A 6,858-nucleotide genomic window follows, 5' to 3' on the forward strand; every position below is an offset into this window, starting at 1 on the left:
TGTGAGATGTGTAGGGGTGTGAGGAGGCTCGCGTGGAGCATAAACACCAGCATGGACAAGTTGGGCCAAATGGCCTGCTTTGGAACTGTACATTCCATGTAATTTTTTTTATATTCGTTCATTCATGGGATGTGGGCATCGCTGGCCAGGCCAGCATTTATTGCCCATCCCTAATTGTCCTTGAGAAGGTGATGGTGAGCTGCCTTCTTGAACCGCTGCAGTCTATGTTGGGTAGGTACACCCACAGTGCTGTTAGGAAGGGAGTTCCAGGATTTTGACCCAGCGACAATGAAGGAATGGCGATATAGTTCCAAGTCAGGATGGTGTGTGACTTGGAGGGGAACTTGCAGGTTGTGGTGTTCCCATGCATTTGTTGCCCTTGTCCTTCTAGATGGTCAATGTAATTCTATGTAACAAGCAATGATTACTGCAACCTATGGGCAGATTTTCCAAGTCTTCCCCTATGTTACATTCGGTTTTCCATGGATTGATTTTAATGGATAGTATTATTGTGTGAAGCACAGCCACAGGTTTCTGATACTCGCTGCTGGGGGACAAAGACTCAAATTATGAGAGGGAGGATAATTTTAAATACTATCGCCAGGCCAAAAATGGAGTTTAATAAATCTTTTACACCACACTGGCGTTTTGCAAAGAAAAATAAATTGGTCTAGGTGTAAAATGAGCTTCCGATTCGCCGATGCCTGTTCCTGGTCCGGTGATAACAGTAAAAATGACCCCCTCAGAACTTTGTACCATCTTTGTACCATCTCTTCCCATCTGCCAATGTGCTGAATACAGAAATCCTACCCTAACTTCCTCTAGTCAGTTTGTCGGCTCGATAGTGAGTTCCGACTGAATTTTCATTTTTACTATCATTTCCCCCGCAACTACCCTGCCAATTTTGCAGTTAATTATTTTGTTTGACTTTTATCACTCGAAGACGCTGGCTAATTTGCAGCGACATGTTTTAGCGTGACTCATGATTCACAATCGTAAAAATTGCAGGCAAAAGATTTTTTGTTCTGTATCGGTGCTTGGTTACCTGCTTAAACTCTCATTCATTTAACTCGGAGAGTTGTCGGGATGTGGAACACCCAACCTGAAAACATAGTGGAAGCTGATTCCATAAATAATTTTATTATGGATTTGGGCAGGTCCTTCAGGATGAGGAGCTCACAGGGTTATGGACGAAAAGTGGGGATGTGAGACTAAGCATGACGGGGTCTTTCAAACAGCCAGCACAGACACGACAGGCCGAATGGCCTCTTTCTGTGCTGGAAGTTGCCCTCATTCTATGAGTCTAATATCCAGCGGAAAATATGGCCTTCGCTAATTAAATTCGGTACAGTCCTGTCAGGCTTTGGCTTATCTTCATTTTAATATAGCTACTTAAATCATAGAAGCTGAATTCTTTGCTTCAATCCCTTTTTATCATTTACACAGTCAGTTGAGCGAAACACGGAAACCTACAGTGCAGAAATAGGCCATTCGGCTCTTTGAAGGAACAATTGTGCTAGGCCCACAGCCCCCTGTTTTTATCCTGTCAATTCCTCATCTTCAAGTACCTGCCCAACTCACATTTAAAATTATTTATGGAATCAGCTTCCAGCACCTTTTCAGGGTGAGCATTCCAGATCCCAACAGCACTCTGAGTGAATCAATTTCTCCTCATTTCCCCTCCGGAGCTTTTGCCACTGATATTAGGAAAAAACATTGTGAACTCTTTGTTGGCATTCAGAATGGAAAGAACATGCGCATAACAGAGTCTCTGAACTAAGGCAATGACAAAGCTAAAGAGTAACAAAGAGGCAGCACAGACATGATGAGCCAAATGGCTTTTCCTGTGCTAAATAATTCTATGATTCCACATTAACACCTCTGTAGACCATAGCAGCACTGACTGAATTGCACATCTGTATAATAACACGTAGGTTAATCCCTGTAAGCAGATGTCCGATCGATGCCTGCCTTTTCAACGCGTGGCTTTGCTGCAGCTTTCAACAGGGGATTTCAAGTGTATTTACTGCTTCACTTGTGTTATCTTTTCGCCATCACATCAACTAAACAGCCTGCAATTGATTCATAATCCCTAGCTCACAATCCATTAGAATTTCCACCCATTCACTGTGAGTTGGTAGAAAAAATCTTGAGTTTTGAGACTTGGTTTGAGCAGCATCACAACTGCTAGTGAAGTTGGCTCTTTATGTGTGTTTATAGCCAATGCATGTTATGGATTAACTATTTATAATTTTAAAAACTACACTTGGAAAAACATTTAAAAAGCGATGATAGCCAGGTAATCACACACTCTGCGGGGTGTTACAACCAAGGTGGAAGTAATGCACTGTTAATTCAGTCCCACTACTCCACAGGTCATAGCATATGAGTAAAATTTCCCAACTAGTGAAGAATAGCCAAATTTAACACTGTATATTTCCCCCAAAATAAAGCACACCAAAGCAGGTTTCTTTAAACAACAAAAACATTAACTATTTATCAGAAAAGAAATAATAGGTCTTAGTACTAACGGGATAAATCTATACATATGAAAAAACTCCTTAATTCCTTAACCCTCATGAACACACACATACATTCAAAGAGAAACAGTTAACCAGTTTCAAAAGGGTGTTTTGCAATACAACTGTTTCTTAGCAATAGAAGGAATAATAAAAAATAATTGAGGTTCACATTCTGGTAGGATCTTTTTGATACAGTGAGGTGTCCCAGAGTCGAATAGGTGTATGCCACTCAAAGTCTCTCCAGGCAAGGTTGAGGAACAGTTTGTGATGGTTAGGTGTTCACGGCAATTTAGCTGCAGCAAGCATCACATTGGTCTACCATCAGGGGTGTAGCAACAGATCTGCTTGGGTTTTGAAACAGCAGTCTAGCAGTACAAGAATTCTTCAGATTTCAGGATTTCTTAGCATACAAGAGGCAACAGGAATCTCACTGGATGCAGGAATTCTTCAGAGACTGGAGGTAACAGGAATCTTACTGGATGCAGGAATTCTTCAGAGGCCAAAGGCAGCAGGAATCTGCCACCTTTCAAATGCAGGATTCCTTTCCAAGAGATGCTAGTCTCCTTTACAGAGAGAGGTAACACTTTTCTGGATCTTGTCTCTCCTGCTACAGGCAGGTCAAGCAAAGATTTCAAATGCCTGTTTGTCCAATTCACAGGCTTTTTTAAAGAGTCCAAAGTGAAAAAAGAATCTTCCTGAACATGGTTACATGTCCCTTGGTTTAAAAGCTGCTCTGAAGAAAGGTCAAACCTCTGGGGGGGGGGGGGGCGGGGTTCTTTGAAATTGCAGGTCTTCCTGTCCTTTTACAAGTTTAACTTCCTTTCAAAACACCCATAAAGTTTAACTCTTGTTCTGAACTTCCTTTCAAAACATTGCTAGAATTCCAATTATTTTTGCAGGTGTCTTTCACTGAGCAAAATTCTTTTTTCAGTTTGTTTTTAAATACATAGAAGTCCAAGAGTTTAGTACAAAAATAAAACCTTTTGTGACAGGGGTCAATTTTAGTTTGCTGAACTCATGGTTAACAGGGGTTACAATCGCAAAATGGGTCATTAGGCTTAACACCTGTGAACTCTGACACACAGCTCGCTTCCCCGTATACTGGGACCTACTGCTGGGCACTTAAAGCTCCTGCCAGTTTGAGGTGGTTGGCCCCTCTCATTACGCAATTGTGCATGGGACGCCGATTTTGAATTGAGGACAGATCTGATCAGAATGCGTGCCATGCACTCCCCAGCCAGTCCCAACAGTGATGCTGATGAAGAGCCTCCTAAGATAGGGTAATGAGAAGCAGCATGTCCTCCAGGCTGCACAGGAATAATGTGGACCACTGCCACCATGGACTCCCCTTCCGTCTGTGATTGCAACACCCGCTGCCTCCCTCCTTGGACATACCTTGCCTTTAGGCCTCCCGATATTGGGCCTGCTGAAGAGCTACATTGGGAAGCCCAATTGGATAGGCGGATGGCCAAAGCCATTTAAGTGAGGCGGCTTCTCCACACAGTTCCGGCCTTTCCACAGGTCGGGTTGAGGTGGCGTGCAGTTGTGGGGAGCTGTGGGTGAGCTGCACTGGTCGACAAGGACAAGATGCCAGGTTAAAATTCTTCCAATCAGGTTTCCACCCCTGCCACAGGACCAAAACAGCTCTTATCAATGGATTCCTGTGTGATTGTGACAAAAGTAAACTGTCTCTCCTCATCCTTCTCAACTTGTCTACCTTTCACAAAGTTGACCACATCATCCTCCTCCAACACCTCTCCACCATTGTCCAGCTGGGTGGGACTGCTCTCACCTGGTTCCATTATCTATCTAATTGTAGCCAGAGTACCACCTGCAATAGTTTCTCTTCCTGCTCCTGCACCTTTATCTCTGGTGCCCGCCCAAGGATCCAGCCTTGGCTCCTCCTATTTCTAATCTACATGCTGCCCCTTGGTGACATCATCTGAAAGCACAGCATTCGTTTTCACATGTACTCTGGCACCACCCAGCTCTACCAAACCACCACTTTGCTTGACTCCTCCACTGTCTCTAAATTGTCAGACTGTTCGTCCAACATCCAGTACTGGATGAGCAGAAATTTTCTCCAACTAAATATTGGGAAAACTGAAGCAATTGTCTTTAGTCTGTGCCACAAACTGTTTCCCAATCACTGACTCCTTCCTTCTCCCTGGAAAGTATATGAGGCTGAACCGGAGCTTTTTCAACCTTGGTGTCATATCTGACCCCAAGATGGGCTTCTGACCCCTTATCTGCGTGGTTACTAATCTCGTCTGCCTTCGTGCCTGCCCCCATCAGTTGATAAAATCCTTCCCACTGTGTTAATATGTTTCTGCCATCCCAAACTGTATGGTGTGAAACATGTGCCTTTCTTCACTCCATTTAACAAAACTTCCAGAGAATTCAGAGACATTCAAATGTTATTTGCCTTTTTTAGGTTGCTTTCTGTGAGTAAAAGGTGTTACAAGTGCTTAGTTTTTTTCAAAAAAAGAGGTGTGTGCCTTTAAGACTGAGAAAAGGATTTCTTAGGGAACAGTGAATGCTGAACTGGGTGGGGCAATTGCAAGGCAATCTATTTTTGCAATCCATTCAGCAGAGAGAAATAACTGTCACATGACTGGCTGCTGGGGAGTTTTTAGTTTCTCTTTTGCAAGAAAAGATCAGTTTTGGCTGGAACCTGTTCTGGAGACCAGAACAAGAGAGCTCTCTCTGAAAGAAATCAAAAGACTAGTTTGCTGCTAAAAGGGGTAGGAAGGCAGCACAGGAACTCTTTCTCTTGAAAAATAATTCTTGTATCAAGGAAAATTTTAATCTCTTCATGAAGTTAAAAGAACTTTGAAGGAATTGCAAATCAAAGGTATGGGAACTAAAACCCTTGGTGCTGTTTATGCCTGGAGAGAGAGAAAAGACCCAGGAAGAGGAGTAGCAACACTCTGTGGAGAATCACTACTTTGGAGAAAGGCTCCTTTGCTGATAGGAAGCCTGCATTGTTGAAGGTCTCTGGAAAATCTCTACCTCAAGTGTGAGTCCTGTTGCATTATTGTATTTTTTGGAAGCTCCTGAAATCTCAAGAAAGTTTCTACTGTTGGACTACTACTTAGAAATACAAGTAGACCTGTTGCTACACCTTTTGCTGGAAGATCTGTGTGATGCCTGCTGCAGACAAATTGCCTTGAATGCCTACCCACCACATTAATTCATTAATTTCAAGTGGCATCTGTTCAACTCTGGGACACCTCATTGATCTGGAAATATTCTATTAGAAGTTACAACCCAGTTATTTTATTATTCCTAACTTAAACTAATCTTCTAAAAAAACAGGTTAACCGTTGGCTTTTGAATGTATGTGCATGCATGAGGGTTAGAAAGAATAAGAAGTTATAAAATCTGTTCATTTTTATAGATTTATTTCATTATCATTTACAATCGGTTTATTAATAAATAGTTAATTTGTTGTTGTTTAAAGAAAGCTGATCTGGTGTGCTTTATTCTGGGGAATAAAAACAATGTTTAATTTGGTTAATTTCTGGTAGGTGGGAAACTTTATTTGATATGCTATGGCCTGTGGAGCAGTGGGACTGAATTAACAGTGCATTACTCCTGCCTTGGTCATAACGAAGCAGATGGACTGTATAATCCAGCATTCGTTATAGTTTACATATAGATGGAGTTTTTTTTCTGTTTTGTGAAACAACCTATTGTTGAAAGGAGAAAGCAGAATTGTGATAAAAACCATTTAATGAGAAGGCACATTGATCTTCAGAAATTCCAAGACTTAATTTTGGATTATTTTGAATCGATTTTGCAAGGCAAGTCACTACAAGTCCCGTTAATTAGACATGTTAATGTGCATTTAGGTTTTAAAAAATTTTGCCCTGTTATTTGCTAGAGGTGTCAGCTGATAATGGTAGAACAGGGGCAATGGGGCATCTGGGACATGAGTGAACAATGGGCCCAACAGTCTACCTCCTTAATCAATGAGATTTAAAGATTGAGAAAGAAATAGAGAAACGACAGAGAAGACAATCGAATGAATTAGAGTGGAATCAAGTACAGAAAGAGCAATAAAGAGAGGGAAAGAAAGATTGGATTAGGAGAGAGAGAAAAAGAGATGGAAAGCAAAAGTAAGAGAAAAAAATTAGATGTTAAAATATATTTTAAAAATCTCCAAAAATTATTCACAATGTGAAGGAATGAGATGCCACACTTTGAATTGGTAATTTTCTGGGCCACAGAGATTTATTGGCAGTCATTAACAATTATCACTTTGTGAAAAGGGTACTAAGGCTGTTAATTACTAGACTTAACTTTCTGTGGTGAGTTAAATGGGAAATTTATG

The sequence above is a fragment of the Heterodontus francisci genome, chromosome 5 (assembly GCF_036365525.1).
Source record: "Heterodontus francisci isolate sHetFra1 chromosome 5, sHetFra1.hap1, whole genome shotgun sequence".
Lineage (NCBI taxonomy): Eukaryota > Metazoa > Chordata > Chondrichthyes > Heterodontiformes > Heterodontidae > Heterodontus > Heterodontus francisci.